The sequence below is a fragment of the Desmodus rotundus genome, chromosome 5 (assembly GCF_022682495.2).
Source record: "Desmodus rotundus isolate HL8 chromosome 5, HLdesRot8A.1, whole genome shotgun sequence".
In the NCBI taxonomy this organism is placed as follows: Eukaryota; Metazoa; Chordata; class Mammalia; order Chiroptera; family Phyllostomidae; genus Desmodus; species Desmodus rotundus.
This window is the reverse complement of record NC_071391.1, coordinates 94,571,281-94,598,214: the sequence shown is the minus strand read 5'-3', so window position 1 is coordinate 94,598,214 and position 26,934 is coordinate 94,571,281. Positions and strand designations below refer to the sequence as shown.

The window sequence follows — 26,934 nt, the reverse complement described above, 5'->3', positions numbered from 1 at the left end:
TTTCTTTCATTTTTTTTTCTTCTTTGTTTGCTTGATTATTTTACAAACAATTTTATAGATTCTGAATCCACTTTGGGAACACTGCATTACTTGTTCCTTTAAACTTCAATGTGTTAATAACTAGTTAAGATTGTAATGGTATTATGTTGCTGTGAGTGTCACCAGTTGCTTCCATGCAACTGCTAAAGCTTATGTCAGTCCTCAATCTTGACCTTACGTTGAGCTCTGAGCAGCTGCTGTCACAGTTGAGCAATTTCTCTGCCATCTCTCTTCAAAACCCCACTGGCTGTTCTTCATATCTCCTTTTTCCCCCACCACTTCATAGTTCGGTCTTTGAATTTCTTGTGTGTCTACACTCATTCCCCATGTGATGTCATCCAGTTTCCTGGTTTTAAACATCATCCATATGCTGATTTCACTATCAGAGTTAAACCTGCTGTCCAGACTCTTCCTTCTAACTTTAGACTCAGATATTCCTTGTCTACTTGACACTTCCTTCCACTTGTCTGTATTCTAGACTTCTCAAAATTCCTGTTCTTCCCATAAAAAAACTGCTCTTCCAATAGCCCTTACCATGTTGGTTGATGGCAACTCCATCTTTACAGCTACACAGATCAAAACCCATAAAGATATTCTTACACCTCTTCTCTCCAGTATATCTAATTCGATCCTTCAGCAAGTCCCATTGAATCTACTTCCAAATATATTCAGAACCCAAGCATGTGACCACTTGCTGTAATCCTCACTACAGATCCAATCCACCACCATCTCCTGCCTGGATTATTGCCATAGCCTCTGAATTTGTCTCTTTGGTTCTTCTCTTGCCCCCTATAATCTATTTTCAAAGAAGAAACTAGGAAGATCCTTTTTAATCATTCCTCTGATCAAAACTCACTTTTTACTCAATAGAAGCCAATTCTATATGATGGACAAAACCCCTCATGGTCCGCCACCCCTCATCTATTATTTAGGTCCTTCTATGCCCTCCATCCTCATTCCATTCCATGTACACTTTTCTCCTCCCTCTTCCCCACACATCCCAAGCTTCCCCTACCTCAGAGCACTGGTACCAGCTCTACGTTCTGTCTGGGATTCTCTTCATCTGTACAGCATCTGTCTGTCTCTCTCCATTACCTCCTGTTTCATGAGGTCTCCACTCCCCCTCAAATGAGGTTACACTCCCAAATTCCTGTACCCTGCTCTATTTTTCCATGGCTTTGATAACCTTCTAACATACTAAATGCTTGACTTATGCATCACATACATATTTTGTTTTGTTTGCTTATGTATCCCCAGGGGAGGTCCTCAATTAAATACCTTTTGAATCAAAAAATTAATGAATAGTCTATTGTTCCATAGCATGAGAATTAATTAATTTCCTCTCTAAATATATTTTCACTTAATTGAATCCTTTTGTTTACAGTAAAGTTAGATGTAAGGATGATTTAATTATAAAGGTGAAAATAGAAATAGGAGATGGATGAGTAAGCCTGGGATTTGACCCTGAGGCCAGAGGCACAAGGCACAAACCATTACTGACAGACTAAAAAAGGAGGATAATTAAAGTAGCAACAAGCACATCCTAAAGAACAGAGGAAAATGAAAAACCAAAAGGAGACATGTTTGAATTAAACCTCTAATTTGTTCAAATACTGTAAACCCACTCTAAGGTCATATGTTTGGTTACCATGATTTAAGAATGTCTTAGTTTTATGAAGCTTAATGTATACCACATTTTCAAAAGATTAATCACTTTGCATGGAAGCTAATTTACTATAAAATTACACTACAAGTAACTTCTCTCATGTCTTTTGAAAATTGGTGTTTATGTCAGCAATGATCTAACACAGACTTGTTGGAAGGAAAATGCTTAAGTTTCCAGGAAAAAATGCTCAAATTAATTGAAATGAGGATGAAGCTATTTTGAACATTCCATCCCAGAATCTTTTAGAGTTTTGCTCAGAATTCAGAACTGAAGTCTCTGTCTTTACCTCCATGCTCATCATGAGTAGTAAACCCAAGAAAACTCATCTCTCCTGAATGTGGGAGTCCAGAGACTCTGTGATTTTATTTAAAGTTTAAGATTCCAGCTCAGATGGTGAACTGAGGACATTCAGATACCAGTGTAGAGTAAGACAATCTTCCAACAGAGAGTAGCTGATATTTTCTGACCAACTAAGGACCCAGGGTGAAGAAGATTCTAGAAAGTGCTGATTTATCCTGGAGGTGATCAGAGACAGCGAGGAGTGGGGAGAGCATCCAGAACCCTGAGGTGCTTTGGGATCATCCTGTTCTCTGTCTACATGGATAAGTTGCCATCCTGGGAGCCTTGGTTGTGTTTAGTGGGGCCAAGATGGTGGAGGCTCCCATGCATCGTGACTCAACCCTCAGTCCCTTCATTGTTTTTATTACAAGGTCTCTGAGAGAAGGTGTAGAGAAGTCTAGATTCCCAGCTTAGAGTGAGCTCAAATGGGCACTCAATATCCACTTAAATTGTGCTTAAGGAAGTTGTCAAAAGACACAAGTGATCTTGGGTAAGGTCTGCGGTTGTTGAAATTCAAAGATATTATGCTAAGTGAAATAAGCCAGGTAGTGACAGACAAATACCATATGATCTCACCTATAAGTGGAACCTAATCAACAAAACAAACAAAATATAACCACAGACATTGAAGTGAAGAACAAACTGACAGAGGAGAGGGGAGAGTGGATAAGGGGAGAAAATAGGGGAAGGGTCATCAAGGAACATGAATAAAGGACAGATGAACAAAGCTAAAGGGGGTTAAGATTGAGGGTGGGAGGTGGGGATGGGTGAGGCAGGAGGCAGTGGTGGGAGGGGGGTGGGGGTAAACTGAGACAACTGTACTTGAACAGCAATAAAAAAATGTTATCCATCCACCTTGGGAAGAATTTATAAGCTCTTACCAAAATCTCAGTTATGTTTTAGTGGATGCCATCTCCATTCTGTGTTTTTCCATCAGTGTACTTCCCTTTTCACCTGAGGCTGAGCCACACATGGCTCCAGAGCCAATTCCACCAATGCAACCCAACCATTCCCATGCTCATATTCAGTCTCTACTGTTGTGAGTCCAAGCTCTCACCCACATTACCATGGACTAGTAGTTGAATACACAGAATTTGAGTCAGCAAGGTTTGAATTTCACCCCTAATTCACAGAATTATCATAAGAATAGCAGGATATTGTGTTTGAAAAGCACTTGGCACAGGGTCTGGAACATAGCAGACTCTCAGTAAATAATTATTGTTGCTGTTACTGCTGTGTTATTACAAGTGTGTTAAAGACAATTTTGTCCCAAACAAGCTGGAACCTCCCTATCTCTTACCCAAGTCCCCTTCATCACCCCAATTCTCTATTCTCCCCGATGTTTGAGCTCAATCCTCAGTAAAAATTCCAAAAGAAAACATAGGGGAAAAGCCTCATGTTGTTAGTCTTGGCAATTATTTCAGGAGCATAGCAGGAGCATCAGAAAATGGATAAAAACAAAAAAAATAAACAGTGGAACTTCATCAAACTAAAAAGCTTCTGTTCAGCAAAGGAACAATCAACAGAATAAAAAGACAACCTATGAAATGGAAGAAAATACTTACAAGCCATATATCTGATAAGGAATTGATTTCCAAACATATAAGGACCTCATATAACTCAATAGCAATAATAATACTAATAATAATAACCAAATTTTAAATATGGTCTACTGATCAGGTAGACCAATTGGTTAGAGTGTGTCCCGATACACCAAGGTTATGGGTTCCATCTCCAGTCAAGGCACATACATAAAAATGGGCTAAAGGATTTATACGTAGAAATTTCTCCAAAGAAGATATACAAGTGAACAACAGGTAATTTATAAAATTCTCATCATCACATATCATCAGAGAAATGTAAATCAAAACCACAATGAGATACTACCTTATACCTGTCAGGATGGCTATTATAAAAAAAATAATAAGATAAGTATTGACAAGGTTGTAGAGAAAAGGGAACCCTTGTACACTCTGATGAGAATGCAAAATGGCACAATGACTATGGAAAAGAGTATGAAGTTTTCTGAAAAAGTTAAAAGTAGAAATACCATGGAAAACCAAGATGGCGGCATAAGTAGACACACTGCGCCTCCTCGCACAACAAGAACTGACAGAAAATCGAACGGCAAGGAAGTCCGACACCAAGTAGATAAAAAATAAACATTCATCCAGACCGGTGGGAGGGGCAGAGATGGGCAGCCGGGGCAGAGAGGACTCGCATTGCACTGGGGGGACCAAGACTGGCGGAGTGTGGGACGAACGGGGCAGGCAATCCAACCACTAGCAGACCCTGAGGCCCTACATTCGTGCACAGATAAACCAAGAGGGCCAGACTCAGAGTGGCAGAGAACAGGGCAGGCAAAGCAGCGGGTAGCACCCAGTGGCTCCACATTCACGCACAGATAAACTGGGATGAACCAGACCACACAACCCAGGGTTCCAGCATGGGGAAATAAAGCCTCAAACATCTGAGTGAAAACACCCGTGGGGGTTGGGGCAGCAGCAGGAGAAACTCCCAGCCTCACAGGAGAGGTCATTGGAGACACCCACAGGGGCCTAGAGCATGCACAGGCCCACCCACTCGGGAACTACCACCAGAGAGGCCCAATTTGATTGTGGGTAGCAGAGGGAGTGACTGAAATATGGCAGAGAGTGGAGTGGGCGCCATTACTCCCTCTCAGCCCCTCCCCCACGTACAGCGTCACAGCGCAGCATCACAGCGCAGCATCATAGCCCAGCGGCAAGCGTTACCCTGCCCCAGGGAACACCTAAAGCCCAGCCCCTTCATGTAACAGGCACACCAAGACAAAAAAAAAATAGTGGCCCAAATGACAGAACACTTCAAAGCTCCAGAAATAATTCAACTAAGCAGCAAACAGATAGCCAACCTATCAGATGCACAGTTCAAAACACTGGTAATCAAGAAGCTCACAGAATTGGTTGAATTTGGTCAAAAACTAGGTGAAAAAAATGAAGGATATGCTAAGTGAAATAAAGGAAAATGTATAGGGAATCAATAGTGACAGGAAGGAAACTGGGACTCAAATCAACGGTGTGAACCAGAAGGAAGAAAGAAACATCCAACCAGAAAAGAATGAAGAAACAAGAATTCAAAAAAATGAGGAGAGGCTTAGAAACCTCCAGGACATCTTTAAACGTCCCAACATCTGAATTATAGGGGTGCCAGAAGGAGAAGAGGAAGAACAAAAAATTGAAAACTTATTTGAACAAATAATGAAGGAGAACTTCCCTAATCTGGCAAAGGAAATAGACTCCCAGGAAGTCCAGGAAGCTCAGAGAGTCCCAAAGAAGCTGGACCCAAGGAGGAACACACCAAGGCACATCATCATTACATTACCCAGGATTACACAGAAGGAGAGAATCTTACAAGCAGCAAGAGAAAAGGACACAGTTACCTACAAAGGACTTCCCATAAGACTGTCAGCTGATTTCTCAAAAGAGACCTTACAGGCAAGAAGGGGCTGGCAAGAAGTATTCCAAGTCATGAAAGGCAAGGACCTACATCCAAGATTGCTCTATCCAGCAAAGCTATCATTTAGAATGGAAGGGAAGATAAAGTGCTTCTCAGATAAGGTGAAGTTAAAGAATTTCATCATCACCAAGCCCTTATTATATGAAATGTGAAAGGAATTTATCTAAGAAAAAGAAGATAAAAAATAGGAACAGTAAGAATGACAGCAAACACACAGTTATTAACAACCACACCTAAAACAAAAACAAAAGCAAACTAAGCAAACAACTAGAACAGGAACGGAACCACAGAAATGGAGCTCACATGGAGGGATATCAACAGGGGAGTGGGAGGGGGAGAGAGCGGGGAAAGGGACAGAGAATAAGTAGCATAGACGATAGGTGGAAAATAGACAGGGGGAGGGTAAGAATAGTGTAGGAAATATAGAAGCCAAAGAACTTATAAGTATGACCCATGGACATGAACTATAGGCGGGGAATGTGGGAGGGAGGGGGTGGGCAGGATGGAGTGGAGTGAGGAGGGGGAAATGGGACAACTGTAATAGCATAATCAATAAATATATTCTTTTTAAAAAGTAGCAATACCATATTATTCAGCAATCCAGCTTCTGGATATTTACTCAAAAGTATTGAAAACAGGATCTGAAAGAGACATTAACACTCCCGTGTTCATTGCAGCACTATTTACAATAGCCAAGATGTAAAAACAACCTAAATGTCCATCAAAAGATGAGTGGCTAAGAAGGTGTAGTATATACATATAAGGGAATACTATTCAGCCCAAACCTTAAGATCATTATGCTAAGTGAAATAAATAGTCATAGAAGGACAAATACTGCATGATTTCAGTTATCTAAGGTATCTAAAATAATGATATACATAGAAACAAAGAGTAGTATTGTGTTTTCTAGGGGCTGGGTGGGGAGAGTAAAATGAGGATGTAATAATCAACAGACATAAAATTTCTGTTAACCAAAATGAATAATTTCTAGATATCTGCTGTACAATATGTTAATAATAGTTAACAATATAGTTAATGTAGTTAACAATACCATACTATATATTTTTAAGATGTGTTAAGATATATCTCATTTTAAGGGGTTTTACCACAATAAAATAAAGAACAAAATACTTAAAGCCCTTGTTTAGAATCCAGACCATCTGCTTAGTCTTTTTCCTTCCTCTTTCTGGGAACTGGACTTGGTTGCTGTCAGAGTTTTGTTCCAAATCAGAGGGACCTTTCCCTCCACCCTGAACTAAGGCCATACTCCCTTCACACATGCTTACACATGTGTACACTGACACAATCTTGGCACCACCAGCGCTGGGAGACTCCTGCATTGTGTTCCACTCACTAGGTTGCATTTGCCCTTGCATATCAGTGTCACCCAACACTTTAAGAGGGCCTTTCTTTTGCACTTCTCTTTCATTCACGGAAAACTGGAAAAAGTGGAGGGTGACCAAAAAAACATAGACCCTCACAATTATAAAACAAATATTTTGAAGAAGCTAGATAAAGAGTTTCCCTACTGAAAAAGCAGGTATCTGAAAACCAAACACACCCCAGAAATGCTTAAGCCAGATCTGCTCCAAACATCAACACATCCAGTTAGAAAAATATTTTGGGACCAATCTCTTCTTTGAAACAACCTGTTCAAGAAAAGAGAGAACTGATGCCCTGCTGAGGATTGTGTAAAGTTCAAATGGGCAGCCACACAGCCTGTCTGCAGGGCACAGAGATAAGAGTTCCCACAGCAGGAAAGGAAAAAGATAATGACAATGATGAGAGCTGACATTGTTAAGTCTTTGCAATCAGCTTTGAACTTTAGAAACCACCCTTTGAGCTTGGTACTAGCAGTAATATGCTGATTTTATAGGCAGGAAATACAAGAATTAAAGAGGTTAGATGAGTTGCCTATGGTTGTGAATCAAATTAAGTTTAAGAGCAGGGATTTATTGCAGCTCTGCCTAAGTCTAGAGTTTCTGTCTCAAATAGTCTACACAGAATAGCAGAAAAGGGATAACAATGTCTATACTGAGATCGTGAGGGAGGGCAATTACACATGAATAGTTTGGTCTCCAGAGGTAGTAAAAGAATTGCCACAGCTAGAGGAAAGCATAACCTTCATTTCTCTGCTGCTGGAGGACACTAGAAGAAAAACCAACAATCAGTGGGTGAGGCTGGGGGCCAGCTCTGCCATCCCTGATTCTACACATTTTGTTGTGCTGTCTTCAGAGAGAGAGAAAGAAAAAAAATGGAACCATCTACTAGAATAGGTATCTACCAATAGTAGCATAATCGATAAAATATTTTTTAATGTAAACTTAAGTCACTCATTTACTCACTACCCACTATTCCCCAACCCAACCCCAAAAAAGACTGGCCTTCATCAGCACACCTCCTCCCAGACTCTCATTTTCACCTTGAATTTCCTTCTCTCTCATGGTTCTAACCCCTGATCCTCACAACACACACCTCTCCCTCACCCCTTTGTCCAGCTCCTTACTTACTAAGTTCTTTATCTTTCCTCACCATCCGAGTAGATTCCACTTGTGGATTTTAGTGGATTCCAGAAGAATGACTCTGGAATATGAGTATTCTGTATACATACTGCAAGGGCCCTTCCTTCCCCACCACCCACCAGACATTTTCCAATACCTAAGACCAAAGTTCCAGGTTATACAAACATGGCTCCAAGGGACTTCTTCAGACTGTTACTTGGTTTTCCTACTGGTAATACTATTTTTTCACAAACAAAAAATCGATAGGAATTACTAGTTTTAACCTAAATTTTTGTTTTTAAATCCTATTCTTTTTGAGATAAAAGTATTTTTGAAAAACACCCCAAAGGCACTTACCATCAGTGAGTGGTACTTGAGCTCTTTCTTCCTCAACTTCTTACCATCAGAGTTTATTAACTCTAAAAACCAATCTCTAATTGCTCTATGCTAAAAACAATAGCCAGCCTTCTTTAAAATCCTCCCATTTTCCTTATCAGTGAGGACACAGGAACTAGGTTACTGATAAGATGAAACTGATAAGCTTCACTGTTCACAAATGTCAACTTCAGTTTTTACCACGTTCTTCTCTATTTGAAAAATCTTTAATGAAGCTTATTCTCAATTTTCATATTATTACAATAGAAGATTATATTTAATGTTAACCTTATTTTACCTCCCTGTAGGTGACTTTCTCAGCAAACCCTCCCTGATTCCATCTAGGTGGCAGGTCACTCAATGCCCTGAGAATAGTCTGTAGTTGTCACTTCCTGAAAGCTGCAGCTCTTGGGGAATGTGCACATCTCTGCAGCAAGTTTTACTGTGGGCACCTCGAACCTAATATTTTGAAAACTCTGATACACACTGGGTGCTTAGTGTGTGCTCTGCTCTGTGTACAGGGATTTTGTGCATGTTCTCCTGTGCACTCCTCAGAGACTCAGAGGGACCAACTGATTCCCTTCACTGAGGTAATGGCCAGTGAGGGTGAAGCCAGAACCCAAAGCCTCCACAACTGGACTCTTTCTATATGTGCCACCTGATGGCCTGTCTCCCATGGTTATAATCACATTGTGGACACATTACAATTATTAAAATTCTGGATAAACCAGCTTGAGTCATTTATGTGTCCCCCCCAAAAAAATAATGAACTCTCTAATATAATAGAAAGAGCATGATCTTTAGACAAAAACCTGGTTTTCCTCTTACTACCCATGCGACTTTGAACAAATTCTCTAACCTATCTAAATCTCCTGTGCAAGGGTATTATTATCAATATTAAATGAATAATCTATGTCAGGGGTCAACCATATTAATGAATACTGGTGGCTTTGGAGTTTTCATACACTGAACCTATTCCACCCACCACAATTACATTTAAAAAAAAAACTTCAAAATTTATTTTTATTCATATTTGCATCAAGACCAAGAAAGCCAAATCACCTTCTCTACTTACTTACCTATGGTTAGCAAGCATAAAGTGTCGGGGGGCTTTAACACAGCCCCCCAGTCCGCCACGGATGAAGAATAAGTCTACCAAGACATGATCTGCTTGGGGAGGAAAGGTGGCCACTTCTCTCAAAGGAGAAGGCCCCAGAGCCTTTCTCTCCATGGGCTTTTATTAGGTTCATTCACACAGGAATACAGATAAAGCTCATCAATCATTGTCAGCCAGTAAGGGTTAAACAATACATGATTTGCAGAGAACTTTGAGGGCTTATTCTGAGTTACAGCCAATTAGTTAGAGGGCCATAAAACTTTAGGAGCCAGACTCATCTCAGGTCTGGACCCTTATCTTTTAAACTGAGGGTACAAATTAAGTAGGTTTCACAGGAATGTGTGTATTTTTGTTAGGCCTTATTCCCCAGGGAATCCGCCCCTCCCAGCACAGGACTGCACTGCCCTCTGTTATCGCTTCAGGCTTAAGTCAGGCAAGGGAAGTAAAGCAGCCAAGAGATTAGGAGACTTCTTGCAGACAGAATGAGGACTCAGGCTATTTCAAAGCCGAGGGGCGAGGGTCCATCACCCCCTTTTGCCACAGCCCCCTGAGTCCTTCCCTGCGAGCTTATCCCTGGTGACCAGAGCCTGTCTTAGGTTGATCCTCCCTTGAGGATTCTTACCCATCATTGGCTAACTGGCCAAGCTCAGGGCCAAGCAAGGTGAAGTGGGCAGAGGTGGCACACCTGCCAGGGAGATAAGCTTTGTCTTCTTTGTGGCTTATGGTCCCAACTCTGACTCAGCCTTAACCATGGGCGGTGGGGTTACAGCCTCTGAAACCAGGCAGGGCGGTTCCCAACAATAAAGGATGAAAATCTACAGCAGAATCTAATCACTCCATAATCTTTATGTAAAGGATACTTTTACATGAGGTTGTCTATCACTTCTCCACTGTTAGAGAACTAGGGAAATGCACTTAAACAATAAACCAAATAGTACTTATTGAGGTGTCCTATAGTGCATCAGACGCTGTGCGAGGTGTAAGAAAGGTATGAGACTCACTTCTGACCTCTAGCAACTTAAACACATGAAAAAAAGGGAGGTAGCATTTTACAAATGTGAAAATTTTTTATAAGAAGTTATATATTTGCAACAATCTCAATATGTTAAAAATTAGGGTAAGGTACTGAAAGACTACAAAGTGGTCTTTATTCAAGAGTGAAATTTTAAAAATCTCTCTGACATGTTTGAGATATGGTTCTACCTTAACTCCAGATCTCTACATACCCTTTATCATCACATAAGTGTTAAGACAGCAGTATTTATTTATTTTTCTATCCTCATCTGAGGACAATTTTTCACTGCTTTTAGAAAGGAAGGGAGAGAAAGAAACATCTCTGAGAGTATCATCAATTGGTTGCCTCCTGTATGTGTCCAGAACAGGGATAATAAGCTCCCGGGCCTAGGATCAAACCCAAAACCTAGGTGTGTGCCCTGACTAGGAATCAAACCCACAACCTTCTGGTTACTAGACAATGTTTCAACCAACTGAGCTACACTGGCCAGGGCACAAGAACGGTATTTAAAAACCTGGGCCAATCTGCTTGGTAATTTATCTTCCAAAGAGTCTCTCAGCATTGTCACTTATGCACTTGATAGTCATCAAGATGATTAATGGCATTTCTCAATGTTTCTGTAAATAGTTCAAGACATTTGATGACATTCCGGGAGGCCAACATCTGTTGAGATCTGCCAGGTTTAGTAATAACGAAGGAAGGAAGATAGAGGAACCTCAGCATCCAGAGGCAGCTTCAGGAAGTTTCTCTTTAATAATCTCCCTATCTGCAAAGGGGTCTATAAAATGTAATTCAGAGCCACTTGCTGACACACCCAACTGGCAGGGAGATACTGGGTGAGCCTTGGAGGGCCACAGCCCAGCCCTTTTGTGTATCTCTCCTTGGCCTGAAGATCTTTGATGGTGCCTACAAGTATGATTTCCCCTCAGACCACACCCACCAAAGATAACTGTACCCCTTGGAGATGACTATCCTAAACAAAAGTGCCCAGAACCATCAAAAGGCAATTCTTCTACATTGAAGCAGAACATCTGTGACACTTGATGATGTAAAAGTAAAGATGTAAATTGGCCAAAATTGTTCATCTGAAATAGAAACAACAGATTGGTGCTTCTCAAAGAGAAAAAAGGTGTTTAGGGTGTGGGGAGTATGGTGTGTGGGCTTTTGCACATGTATGCAGTGTTTGTATGTTTCCATGTGGGTTCTGTCCACATGAAGAGGACATCATAACTCTGTATCCAAACCAAAATGAGCTCTGATAAGGTCAAAAATCTTACTGAATTTAAAAAACCAAGAAGTTAGCTGGTCTTCATTACACATTGGAGAACTAGGAAAAATTGGTTCAGACCCATTACGATTCCACATCCAAATGATTTTAGGACTCTAGGTTTAGAGTCCTCTCAATGATATTTATTAATTTCTGGGTCTCATTGTCTCAAGGTCTCCTCTGTCTCAGGCTTCTGTGCCCAGGAGTCCACTTTCTGTTTTGCTCAGCATCAGCCCAGAACTCAGCTTCTTCTCCAGTTTGCACAAGAAATCCAGTTATACCAAACAGTTCTAAAATATGGCAAATGGAAGCATTCATGGCCTCCTACCATCTGACAGGTCTCTCTCCTTCTTCCTCTCTACTACTCCTCACCACCACTCCCCTACCAGAGGAACCCAGGAGCCTTTCAATTCTCCTTCATGCCTGTTCTAGATGGGCACACCCCAAATCCACCAAGGTGCAGGGCCTCTAGAAAGGCTACACTCCTTTTAGAACAAAGCTGAGGCTACAGACTGCAAATTTCTTTTTCTTTCTGTCACGGCTGCCATTGGTTCACCTTAACTTCCCCATGAGTACCCTTTTCCCTCTTCTAGCGCCTTCCCACCTTTTACCAGGTTGCTACAACCGATTGTGTATGTTGACTCTTAAGACTTGCTGCTTTACTCTATCAAGGAGTAGAGTTTCTTGAAAAAAAAATCTACCAGAAGCCTTATACATACAAGTATCTAATGGCTTATAAATGAATCTCAGCATCTATGAAGTAACAAAAACTGTATAATAAGTCTTTTAACTCAGAAAATTCTAAACAAGTCCAATATATAACCAGAAACTCTACTTCCTTATAACACTAGCCTTGTATGTCTCTACCTTACCCTTCATCCTGCACCCCTGCTCTCTTCATATTTAACAGGAAATAAAAACTCAATCTTATTTTACAGTCATACCATAGTAGGTTAATTCAGATTTATGATTCCATAATCAGTAAAAATCTTTCTATTTCCAGAAGTTTACTTGGCTTTTCTTGATTTCCTGAAGCTGTTAGGCCTCAATAATTGGCTTCTGCTTATTTTAATATAATTTATACAAATTAAATCAAATACTTTAGATTCAGTACTCTTCCTCTCACACTTTGAGAAATTAAAAAAGTGAAAACTAAGCATGAAAGCTAGCATTTTTCCCCCTTTCCTCTTACTCCTTTTCCAAAGTTTAAAAAAGTCCCTTAATTAGCTGAAAGTTAGCAGAGGTGTTTGATTTGAGAGTTGAAAAAATAAGAATTATATTGAAGCCTGGTGAACTGAAAGAAAAAAATAATTTTGATCTGAAAAATAAGATTGTTATGTTCTTTACCACTTTTCCTCTCATCACACACACAAACATACACACGTCCCCTCCTTCTCCAAGAAAAAAAAAAAAGGAAAACATTAAGTCATTGGTTTCTATAAAATACATTTAGGTCTCTCCACATTTTAACAAGATTCAAGGAGTAATAAGACTTGACCCCTAATTTAAACCAAAGAATGGGTAGCTACAAATTGTAAAGCCCCAATAAAAAGCACTTTTAGTAGGTGTGGCAGCCAGCCTCTAAGATAGCCTCCAATGATCTTTGCTTCCCATTGATCACACCCTTGCATAGTGTCCTCTCAAATTCTACCAGGTAGACATACATGACAAAAAAATATTGAATAAGTCACTTCCAAGATTAGATTACAAAAGGCCTCTAGCTGCCATCTAGGCCCCAGCTCACCCTGAACCTGTGAAGTGCTCCTCCTGCCAGAGCGAGGCTGGAGCAAGTTCTCCAGTTCCGTCTGGCCAACAGTTGACCACAATTTCATGAAAAACCCTGAAGTAGAACAACCCAGCTAAGGCACTCAGATTCTGGACCCAAAGAAAATGTATGAGATAATAAACACTTATTCTTTCATTTAAGCTAAATTGTAGAATAATTTTTTATCTAGCAATAAGTAACTAATAGTTGACAATACTACATCTACAACTATTATCCTTTTGGATTTATCAACAAAGAGGTAGAAGTCAGAGGTCCTTGCAAGCATAGAACAACTTGATCTCCATGGGTGTTTTGCATTGTATTTCCCTTACAAAGTAGTCAGAAATTCAACTTCTACTACAGCTTAATAGGCCTTTTGCTATCTGTGTTGTCAGGAAACTGCTTCTGCTGTATCTTTCGGATTTCTGTTACCAGAGGAAACTTCTATCTTAGAGATTGTTTCAAGGTTTTTAAAAGCACTCCTTCCACAGTCTAATCAGATAAAGTTACTTCTCTTCTACATAATCATTCTATATATTCATCAGATCTTTGCCCTGTATAAGAAGGAAACAAATTAGTTTGATTATATAAAACAACATTCCATCATGCTGCCTTTCATCTAGGGTCTGACTCACATCAATACTGGTTAGCAATGGCATCTGAGAGGCCTCATGAGATAGGTTTCTATGGACAGTGAGATGACCCACCAAGGGGCTACCAAGAGCACAGCAAGCAGGTAGCAGAAGTTGCAATAGGAACGGCAAGGATTAGCTGGAAAAGGGGGTGGGAGCTGGGGCTAGACCTTGGGCAGGGGTTCCAGATGGGTAGACAGAAATGTTCTTATTGTGATGTGATGCCTTCCTCTTATGGCCTTTGTGCCCTGGAATCTGAAACAAATGCTTTGGCTTCTAACACGGTGAGAGCATAAGAAGAAAATCTAATCTGTAGGTTATGTTCTCAATATTTCCCCACATGGTGGCTTTCATTCTCTTGTGTTTCACTCACATCCCACTCCTTCTAACATTGTAAAAGCTTAAGAGGAAAGGCCAATCTGTAGATTGTATTCTCATTCTTTTCTTCTATTTAAATAAATATCAACTTTTTCCTTCATTGCCTTAGGTCTTGTAAAACCTAAAAACCTAGACACTTTCATCTGGGGTTGGTAAGACTTTAAACATGATCTTTATTTGCTGAAATTCTCTAGTCTTATAAATATTTATGACAGATTATCATCTGATATCAAGTCTAGATATTTTGAAACAGTTCAAGAAAATGTAGACTTCGGAATGAAGGAGGATTGTGGAAGGGGAATAAAAGGTGATTTCACAGAGACCACAACTTGCATTTTTAGGAAGTCACATTAGTCATCCTCTTGAAATTGTTTTTCTTCAAGATCCTGTTTAATTCTCCTGAAATCAACTTCCTTAATTGATGACACATTTAAAAAAATTTATTTGCTGATGTACTTGTGTAATATGTAGCACAAAATATCTAATAGGTGCTACCTTTAGGTCTGAAGTACAATGCACCAGAATAGTGAGGTATGAGTCATTTTAAAATCATGTATTTCTGAGTATATAAGAAATATTCAGAAAAGAAATTTTGGGTATTTCTGAGTATTATCTCTAATACTCAGAGGTAATGATTTTAAATATGGCTACATATTTACTGTCAACATTATTTCTAAGAGGGTATATGTGAATATCATTGTGCAAATTTTATATGCGTAAGTATTATATGTACGTTGGGGGTCTCTAACGCAGCCCCCCCGGTTCCGCCATGGGTGAAGAAAAAGACTACCAAGACATGATCTGCTTGGGGAGGAAAGGTGGCCAATCTCTCAGAGGAGAAGGGCCTTGATCCTTTTTCTCCATGGGCTTTTATTAGGTTCATTGGCATAGGAATGCAGATAAAGCTCATCAATCATTGTCAGCCAGCAAGGATTAAACAATACAAGATTTATAGAGAACTTCCAGGGCTTAGTCTGAGCTACAGCCAATCAGCTAGAGGGCCATAAAACTTTAGGTGCCAGACTCATCTCAAATCTGGACCCTTATCTCTTAAACTGAGGGTACAGATTAAGTAGGTTTCACAGGAATGTAAGTATTTTCCTAAGGCCTGATTCCCCAGGGAATCCGCCTCTCCCAGCACAGGACTGCACCGCCCTCTGTTATCCCTTCAGGTTTAAGTCAGGCAAGGGAAGTAAAGCAGCCAAGAGATTAGGAGACTTCTTGCAGACAGAATGAGGACTCAGGCTATTTCAAAGCCGAGGGGCGAGGGTCCATCACCCCCTTTTGCCACAGCCCCCTGAGTCCTTCCCTGCGAGCTTATCCCTGGTGACCAGAGCCTGTCTTAGGTTGATCCTCCCTTGAGGATTCTTACCCATCATTGGCTAACTGGCCAAGCTCAGGGCCAAGCAAGGTGAAGTGGGCAGAGGTGGCACACCTGCCAGGGAGATAAGCTTTGTCTCCTTAGTGGCTTATGGTCCCAACTCTGACTCAGCCTTAACCATGGGGGGTTACAGCCTCTGAAACCAGGCAGGGCGGTTCCCAACATATGTATACATGACACACACACACAAAACAAGAAGATATAAAAGACGGTTAGAAGAAAACAAGTAATAGAGAGTCACATCATGTTTCTAGAGGAGAAGTCTCAATAATAAAAATCTTAATAATTTTTTGGTCTTTGACAAAATAATTCTAAAATTAAATTTGAAGAATAAATACAAATAGTAAAACTAACTTTTTATTGGGTGTTCATGTGTGCTAAGCACTGGTTCCCCCACCATAATCATCATCATCATCATAATAAACTTTTAAGGTAGAAACTATTGTTACTCCCACTTCTCAGATAAGGAAACTGGGCCATGCAGAAGTGAATGAATTTGCTGAGTCACCCTGTCAGTTGAGCTGGGGAGCTGGGATTTGAACCTAGGTACATACTGTGGAAGTGAAGCCTGGCTTATTACCCAATATCTGAACTGTTTCTCAACTTTCCAGGAATACTTGAGGCCAGCCAGGGAAATGTGAAAACAACTAAGAGGCTAAGGAAATGGGTAATTTAGTTTTCCAATATTCTCTTTGGGACCTACTGTTATCCCATAAAGTTTCAGTACTGATTAAAATAATATGAAACAGCCACGGGAGACAGACTGATAAATGGAGCTGAATAGAAAATTCTAGAAACAGATGTAAACATTTGGAAGAATTTATCATAAAATAATTTTAAAACAGTGTATCAAATCTGGGGGAAAGAATAGGTTTTAAATAAATGCTGTTAAAACCATTTAAAATTTATATAAACATTATAAAAATTTTAATATAAGCATTATAAAATATATTAAAGTAGTTGAAAAATAAAGTTCAATTTATGAAAAAAAATTCCAAATGGATTAAAAATTTAAAGTAAAAAAAGCTGTAAACAAATAGGATAAAATGTTTATTTGGTTATGACTTGAGATCAATATTGGCTTTCTAAGCACAGCTATATAGGTAAAAACCATAACAGCAAAAATAAAATCAATTTCATTACATCTGAATATGCTATAAACATCAAGCAAAAGGCTGGGGAAATATTTGAAATATAGCATATGTTTATATATAGCTTATATACATAGTTTCTTTACATACAAACACATATATACTTTCTATACAAGTGTATTTTATAAATCAATAACAGAAAAAATAATTTAATTTCTAAAATAGGCAAATGATATAAACAGGCAACTTAAAGAGAGAATATAAATTTTCAATAAGCTAATTAAAAATGTTATGCATCAAAAGTAATCAAGAAATACAAATTGACTGATAAAAGTACCATTTTTACTTACCAATTTGTAAAAAGATTTACAAAATTTTAATACCCCATAGTGGCAAAAAGCGTAGGGAAATAATAAATATATAAGCTGATACAACCTTTTTAGAGGATAATTTGGAAATTTGAGTCAAAATAATCTTTAACTTAGCAATTCCCCTTCTGTTAATATATTTAAACAAATCATGGATGTTCAAAACTATTCAGCTTCTCACAGACAATGTTATAAATAGCAGTGGAATAACAAAACTAAATGGAATGAACAATGGACTAAATAATTTACGGTGGTTCAAACTAATGAAATACCCACCATCATCAAAATGACATAGAGTAATAATATTTAAAGAAACAGAAAATGTTTGTGACATATTTTAAATGTTAAAGAGCAGGTATTGTGATTCAACTTCCAGCCAAGATGAAGTAACAGGGAGAAGATTTACCTCTTGCCAAAAACAACTAAAAACTGGGCAAATATATGAACCAATAACTTTCAAGTACTGACAACAAATAATAAATAATAATGAACTCTAAGAGACTGGAAGCAAAGGAGACACCCCACAATTCCCAGCTCACTCCCTGGAGAGTTTAGGTTCTAAACTGTCATGCTGGAAGGACAAGGAGATAGAGCCCAGTGGTCAGTCTGAATTGAGCAGTCAGAGCTGAAAGTCTGGGAAGGCCAAAGTAACTTTAGAGAGCAGAGGACCAGCAAGAAGAGCACTACATATAGAGATCTACAGAGGTCCCTTTAATCACTTAATTGAGTACTGATCGGTTCATACTTGTGAGAAAATTATCTGAAGCCAAGGAAACAAATGCCCAAAAAAGATTAGATTGAGTAATCATCACCACTCATACAGAGCCAGGAATAATATCTATTCTTACTATCTAGAATGGAAATTATTATAATTCATGAGTCATCAAATAGGCTACTTAAAAAGGTTTTGTCTCAATAGTAGACTAACTGCCAGTCTGGTTATACATAAGATAGCATAAAAAGAGGACCCAAAATTATCAATCTGCTTCAGTGCAACTTAACAGTGATCCAGAGCATAACTGAAGGACAGTGAAAGGAATACAAAATGACCCCACACCCAGCAAGTTAAAATTAACATAGTCCAGCATTCAAATAAAAATTCTCAAGCATGCAAATGATTTGGAAAATAACTACCCATAATGAAAAGTCATTCAATTAAAACTGACACAGAATTGATATAGATGATAGAATTAATAGAAAAGAGCATTAAAGCAGCTATTATATTTAGATTTCATATGTTCAAAAAGCTACATGAAATATCGAATGTGTTAAGCTGAGACATGGTAGATATAAAAAAGACCCAAAGGGAACTTCTACAGATAAAAACTAAAATATTTCAGATGAAATAAAAATGCACTGTATGGGAATAGAGACTATACAAAATGAAACACAGAAAGAAAATAGACCAGAAAAAAACAGCATCAATGAGTTGTGTGTGGAAAATTCTCAAGTCATGGTAATTTGTAACTGGTAAGTGATAATTTGAGTCTCTAAAGATACTCAAAGGGGACAGAAAATAATGTATGAAGAGATAATGACACCAAATGCAGCAAGTTTGATGAATATTATAAAACTTTCAGGTCCAAGAAGCTCAGTGAAACTCAAGCATTAAAAACATGAATAAAACTATCCCAAGGTACATCATAATTAAATTACTCAAATCAGTGATAAAGAAAAACTCTTAAAAGTCATAGGGGGAAAAATATCATGTTACTACAAAGCAATAAAGGTAAAGGTTATCTGATATTACTCATCAGAAACAATGCAAACAAGAAGACAGTGAAACAAAATCTTTAAAGTATTGAAAGAAAAAATCACTTTAGAATTCTTTTCTCAAAAATATTGTTCAAAAATAAACAGGAAGTACTTTTTCACACATAAAACAGCTGAAAAAAACTCATCAACAACAGATAAGTAACTGAGACATTTTAAAGGTAAGTTCTAACAGAAAGAAATAATACCAGATAAAAATACAAATGTATATGAAGAAATGCAGAGAACCAGAAATATTAAGTGGATAAGAATAAAGAGTTCTTCTTTTTACTACTGAAATCATTTAAAAGATAACTTATTATTTAAAGGAACAATAATTATAATGTATTGCTGGGTTTATAATACATGCAGAAGTAATATGTATAACAACAATAGCACAAAAGCCAGGAAAGGAGAATTGGAAGTATACTTCTGTAAAGCTCTTATGCTATAAGTGAACTGGTGAAATATCACTTGAAGGTAGACTGTGCTATTCAAAATGTATATTATGAACCATAAAGAACTTCTAAAATAACACAATAGAGTTACAGTGAATGAGCTTACAAAGGAGAAAAATTGACATCACAAAAAATATGCAATTAGTCAAAAAGAAGTAAGAAAAAATAAGTTGAACAAAGAACAGTCAGCTCAAATAGAAAACAAATAGCAAGTTGAGACTTTTAAACCCAACTTTATCAATAAGCACATTAAATGTAAATGATCTGAACACACCAACTAAAAGGCAGAGAATGTAGGTACATGAATTTAACTTTAAAGATAACAAAAATAAGTTAAAAGTAAAAGGTCAATGGTATACTATGTTAACATCAATCCAAACATAATTGAGGTAGCTATATTAATATGAGACAAAGTAGATTTAGAGCAAATATATATTATCAGGAATAAAGGAGGACATTTTATAATTAAATAGGAGTCAATTTATTAAGAATATACAGGCAAAACTAAGTTTAAAGTTGTGAGTGTGAAACACAGAGTTTATTCTTGTATTATTATTTATTCTTGTATTATATATATTTTCCACAAACAACTGTAAACCTACTTTCCCCGCTCTCATGTAACAACCCTAGATGTTTATGCTTCTGATTGTAGAGCTTCAAAAGGCATGAAGAAAAACTAATAAAACTTCAAGGAGAAATAGAGAAATTCTGAATCAGAGTCAGATATTCCAATATCCCTGTTTTAGTAACTAATAGAATAAATAGGCAGAATAACTGTAAGAAAATGGGAAACTTGAAAAACATTGTCAACCAATTTGATCTAATTGACATTTACTGAACTCTCTACCCAATAGCAGCAGAATTCTTCTCAATGCACATGGATCATTTACTATTGAAGCAGGGTGCAGACAAGAGGAGAGCCCCAAGAAGGGATTTGTAATGGGGTCCAGAACTCAAGGTGTCCAGGAAATATTAGAAAAATATATATAGGATGTCCTCACCCCCATAAGCTTGAGCCAGGGGGGATGGGACACATGGAACAGAGCCATTCAGAGCTGTTTTGGGTAGCAACAGCTTTGCAGCCAACCCCTGGCACAGTCATTTAACATATCTATAACCTTTAACTGGTTTCATGGATGTGTTAAGTAGCTGTGGCCATGCTTTGAGCCAGGGGGATGGGACCAAATTCCACCCAAGATGGGACTGGGAAGCAACTCCCCCTGGTTACAGGGCCTGTGGGAGAGCTTGGAGATGATTGGCTCCATGACATGGGGCCACACCTGCCCAGACTTACTATGGCAGCCCCGTAAAGCTGGAAGAATACAAGGGTGCTGGCAGGTGTAACTGACTGTAGGAGGAGTCAGAAATGGGGCTGCAAAGGAAGATGGGTGCTGGGATTTAAACCTAGGCGCGGCAGCCATAGGGAAGGAGGACCACGCGGTTCTGAGGGGAAAAGAGAGGACCGGGAGGTTCTGAAGTAAATAGGGAGGGCCACGCAGTTCTGAAGGAGAGTAAAGAGGACCACATGGTTCTGAAGGAGTGAATAGGAGAGGACCATGTGGTTTTGAGATGCTTCTTTTTGCCATGCGGCTTAGGCAGCAGGAGAGACTTTGCCGGAAGAAAAGGGGAGAAAGGACTCTTGCTGGTGAGCCATGAGAAGGTGCCACAAGGTTTTGGATTAACTGGAGATTGCAGCAGCCACACAGCGGATGGTGCCGGGAGCCTGAATCACGGACTTCTACTTCTTTTCCTGAGATACGGTACCCCAGACTGGGCACAGGGAGAGGGAAGGACTGTGCATCAGTGGGTATTCTAAAGGACTTTAGTATCTTATTGAAGACATTAAGCCATTACTCTAAATCTGTGTAACTTTTAAATAAATAATTCCTTTCCTTTTCACCAGTCTCTGGCATTGAGAGGCGCCTTTCCTCTGGTGGCAGGCATTTTGAACCTAGCAGGTGTGGGGCGGGGGGGAACCTCCAGAGACAGAAAGGCGGGATCCTTTCTGTAATAATTTATTGTGAACCACCCCCTACCCTGCTCTGTAACATTATGACAAACCATATTCCAGTCCCTAAAATCTCTTAATAAATTTAAAGAGTTCGAGGCATACAAAAGATGTACGAATTAAATCAGAAACCAACAAAAAGATATCTACAAAACTTTCAATTATTTAGAAACTAAATAATGCACTTCTAAATAACCTGTGGATCAAAGAAGAAATCAAATGGGAAATTAAAAAGTATTTTGAACTAGGAGCAAAAATACAACTTATCAAAATTTGGGAGGTGTGACTAAAGTAGCATTTACAGATATTTACAGCAGTAAAAGTCTATATCAGAAAATAGTAAAGACCACAAATCAATATTCTTGGCTACCACCTTAAGCAATTAGGAAAAAATAAGCAAGGGAAATTCAAAACAAGCAAAAGAAAGGAATATAAATCAATGCAAAAAATGTAATGGAACACAAACAAGAGAGAAAAATCAATAAAACCAAAAGCTGATTTATTGAGAAGTAAAAGCCACATTGGGGGCTGGAGGAAGAAAGAAGACACAAAAATACAATCATTAGGAGTGAAGAAATTGACACCGCAAAGTTCCTACAGATATTTAAAAAATAAGGAAACATAATGAACAATAAAAAGAATGACATATTTATATATGCAGCAACATGAATGAATTTCAAAATAATTATGCTGAAAGCAGACAGAAGAGCACACGTGCTGTATGATTCCATTTATATAAAATTCTAGAAAATTAAAACTAATCTGTGATGACTGAGAAAAGATTAGCAGATACTTGGGGACTGGGTAGGAGAAGAGACGATAGGGGACTCAAGAGTTGGAAAATTTTAGTTTAAGTTAAAAAGTTATAAGTCTAGCAAATAATGTATGTTAAAGCTTTTGTTTCAGAAACTACAGATAAGGCCTGTCCTGGCTCCTGGGAAAATAGCTGACTTCCTGGGGCACTGCTAAAGATTACCGCCTGGGGACAACTGGAGGCATCCCAGCCTTTGTGTTCCAGGCAGAGACAGACGACCACCTGCCCCTGGGAACTTAGCTTCTTTCACCTAGTCCTCCCTGAATCTCAAAGCCCTCATGGCACCTTGTTTATTCTCTGGTATAAAAACCTTGGCCTGGAAAGAAAAGACAAGATGGTCTGCTAGGTTATGAACCCGCCATCTTCTCAGATCTCCAGCCATCTGAATAAAACACCCAAACGCCAGTGTCTTCCAATTTCAGAGAGGAGGATTTCAAGAAAATGTGTAGAAAATTTGTGGGCTAATAAAATATTCATTATCTTGATTGGCATGATGGTTTCAAAGGTTTATACATACATCAAAACTTACCAGATTGTGCAATTTAAATATATACAGTTCCTTATATGTCAATTATACCTCAGTAAAGCTGTAAAAAAGCAGGTTTCAAATGGAAGATAGGTTAGAATCTTAATTCATTGTTGTCAACACACACCTGCCAGTACTTATGTGCACACATGCATACATGTACACAAACACACAGACATTTCTATGAAACAGTAACTCCAGAATCTTGGCAATGATTATGAGACCAGATAGTAAGAAGCTAGGGAAGTTCCTGGGCAAGTGGAATGTGGAAACTGAGACAAGAAAATTAAACAAGGCCGAACAGTTTGAGCAATTTACAGCCAGCTGGTAAATCACAAGACCTTATCTCCCCTAACCAAGGACACAAGAGAGCAAATGGTTTATACATCTCATCCCTAACCAGAGAACACAGAGCTTTGCAGGCCATAAACCACAGGTGTCCAGGAAAGAGCGGAATGCTAACGCAAATGGAGAGGTAACAACAGAACAAAGGAAGAAATTGTGGCAGGAAGCTGCGCCACTCCTCTTTTTCGCTCCCCTTAGAAATTTCCCCCTCTCAAATCCTCATGTTTCCCCTATATAAACTTGCTTCTGAGAACTCAAGGTGGTTAGGGTTTTTACCTGCTACCATCTCAGATTGCTGGCCTCTGATATTAATAAAAGCACAATTATAATCCAATCCATGTTTTTGCTTTTTGGCTGAGCTGTGATGGGCAGCATGAGCCCCAGACTCAGTTGCCCTCAGGTTTCACTTATCTGCCTCAGTAGTACTACAAATAATTTTTGCTTTCCTCTTATCACCCCTCTGAATTTCCTATTTGGCTACAATAAAATGTCTTATTTGTGAACATATATTAAACAAATATGTTGCTGGCTTTAATTTATGAATAGTTATTATGTCTACATGGTAGTGATGATGAATACTTCAGTCTCCAGTCTGGGAAAATAGACCTCTATTACTACAAAGGCAGGCCCTAAAACATAAGAACCCAAGTTTCTGCTATTCAAAAGTCAAGGTTATAGCCCTACAGTAAGGAAATCACAAGAGTTAAAAGGTGATACCCTAAAGTAAAAGATAACCTTCAGATATCCCTATTTATATCAGGAGTGCTTCTCTTTTTCTGCACACACACACATACATATACCCTTTCATTTTTAAAGACATTCTTGGTGAGGCATTGATTGGTAAGATTCCAAATTTTAGCTCTGAGATTTGCATAGTGGACACAATGATATGTTCCAGATAAACATAAGTAGTTATTCAACACATCTTTTAATTCCAGATAAAATGATCTCATTTAGACAAAGAATCCCCTTATTTTAAAGACTCAATAAAAAGAAATTATGGCAATACTATATGATTCAGTAATGGCATGTGAGTTTTACTGTTTTTCATTGTGGGAAATTCTCCTGTGATCATTTATAAGCATTTTACAAACTCCAGTTTTCAGTTTCCTGGTATAATTTAAATCCAGGTACCAGTTGCCAACCACCCCTATTTCAGGTTGTTCAAGTCCACTCTGGCCAAGAGCAGAGATGACCATGGATCCTAGCTATTCCATCGTGCTAAGATGACCCCTGAGAAAATAAGCAAATAAGACAATTGTTCATCCTACACTTTTTATTTATTTACTTGAGAAACATTTATTATACATATTCTATATTCTGTCATATTCAAATAATAAAATGGAGTAACAGGCAATTCTTATATTCATGGAAACATGATAAACATACAATGCACAGAAAGCATTAAAGAAAATATATAGTTACCACTACATAAATTTTTTAAAAATTTTATATGTCAATAAAACCTTGAGAATAACAGTATCTCCCCAAATATGAGACTTTCTAGGATGAAAGATGTTATTGTTTCTCATCTACATCTAAATAAATAAATAGATCTTAAACAAATTAAAAGAAAAATGAAATCTGGAAGAAAAAAAAGTCTCATTGTATGTGTCTGTCAGAGACCTTCCTAGTCAGTAAAAAATTAATACTTTTTTAAATCCATAAACCTGACAATTTGGAAGGGAAAAATGCAAGTGACCCATAAGGGCATATGAATGTTTTCAACTATCACATACAAAATGCATTTTTACGTGGAAGACAAATACCATATGATCTTGCCTATGAGTGGAAGCTAATCAGCAAACCAAATGAGCAAGCAAAATATAACCAGAGACCTTGAAATAAATAAGAAACTGACAGTAACCAGAGGGGAGGTAGGAGGGGAGAATGGGGGCAAAAGGGGGAAGGGTTTTCAAGAGCAACTATAAAGGACACATGGACAAAACCAAGGGGTGGTGGGATCAAGGGAGGGAGGTGGGGATGGCTGGGGTGGGGAAGAACAGTGGGGGTGGAAATTGAGACAACTGTGCTTGAACAACAATAAAAGATAATAAATAAAGTTACATTAACCATAAAAATGCATTATTACAATTACTGTATTTTTTATTTACCAAATTGGTAAAGACTGAAAAGATTTTTATCTTCTGCTCCTGAATAAAGGAGTTAACTTTTCAGGAACCATAGTTGATTAGAAGAACAAATCATATAGGAAGAATCGTGTCTCTTTCACCACAGCCCCCATCAGTCTGGTGACATGAGCTGAGAGCTTTTGAGTTTTTCAACACCACCCCTTTTACACTTGACACCAAAAGGGCAACTGTGATAATGAAACAGGATATTTTGAACACTTTCAAAAGCCTGCCAAAAAGACAGTGCTGCAGTTTTAGGAACTCAGCTAAAAGGCCATCAGATAACCTTCTTGGTAAAATAGGTTTTATCAGCTAGTATTTATTCAAAATACTCAGTAGAAATCAATGTTGAGAAAACTGGGTAGAAATCCTGAACAAAAGATAATTTAAAGAATATGTAAACCCAATTCCCTCATTTGACAATAAAGCCTGGTGATGATGCTATAGGGTATGTCCAAGACCACACAGTTATTTTGTAAAAATTCAAAGACAGACCCAACAATGCTACTGAGCCAGATCTCTTTACTCAAAGTATTTGACTCCTGTCTTTTGATTTTCCTTTTTTCCCTAGGACCACTGCTCCATCCAAGAGCCTTCTAACTGTCTAACCTAAAGGAAGTCACCTAAATGCTAAGTCACATACATATGCCTCATCTATAACAAAGTGATGATACGAAGTTGTTAGATGGTATAAATATGATAATAATGTTTTTAAAAAACTAGCACCATGACTGGCAATAATAGATCCTTAGTAACTGCTGATTTCCTTTCCAAACCTATGACATTATTCCCAAATGTCTGTAGAATAACCATTCTGGAGCACAGATTATACTGTTAAGTTAGAACTTACATGTACTTCCTCCATAATAGCAATAAGAAAAATTTGAAGAATTGAACCATAGTTAATGGTGAAAATTCATCTAGAGGGGCCATTTTGAAGAAGAAATCACTTCTCCAATCATATAGCAAATGGATAGGACCCTTTACCTAAATACAAAATAACCATTACTTCTACAACTAAATCTTTATCTTGAAGCTTAAACAGCAGCAGAATAAAATTTTAAACTAAATCTTTCTATAGATATGAGTGTTATATTTTCTAAGAAATACCAAGGTTTTTGGCTAACTTCTATATGGAAAGCATCTAGTTCTGTAGAATGAGTCAACAGTGAGCCAGTTCCAACCTTAAGGATGAGGACCAACCAACATAGCAACAAGCTGGAAGTAATCCAGGATTCTGAGTGACTTTATGAATCAGACCTATCTACCATTCCCAGAGCCCCTGACTACCCATAAGTACACTGCTACATGAGAGAGAAATAAATGTGTGTCTTATTTGAGGTACTCTATTTTTGGTCTCTTTTTCTCCACCCTGACTAACACAAAAAAATAAAATAAAGAAAACAAAACAAAACAAAAACCCATCATGACTAAGCAATGTTGATCATGACTAACAAACATTAAGTAGAG

At 38.3% G+C, this 26,934-nt stretch overlaps 1 protein-coding gene across 3 annotated transcripts in view; it reads right to left on the bottom strand.

The window, feature by feature from the left end:
• Positions 1-26,934, bottom strand: part of IL1RL1 (interleukin 1 receptor like 1) — a 70,502-nt gene that overhangs the window by 31,805 nt on the left and 11,763 nt on the right. For 2 of the 3 annotated variants that reach the window (XM_045204793.2, XM_053925836.1), the window contains exon 1: positions 8,398-8,482. The exons of the other annotated variant lie outside the window; for it this stretch is intronic. The gene's annotated coding sequence lies outside the window, so the exon portion shown is untranslated. Of the gene's footprint in view, positions 1-8,397; positions 8,483-26,934 lie in introns of those variants that run through there. 3 annotated transcript variants of the gene reach the window in all.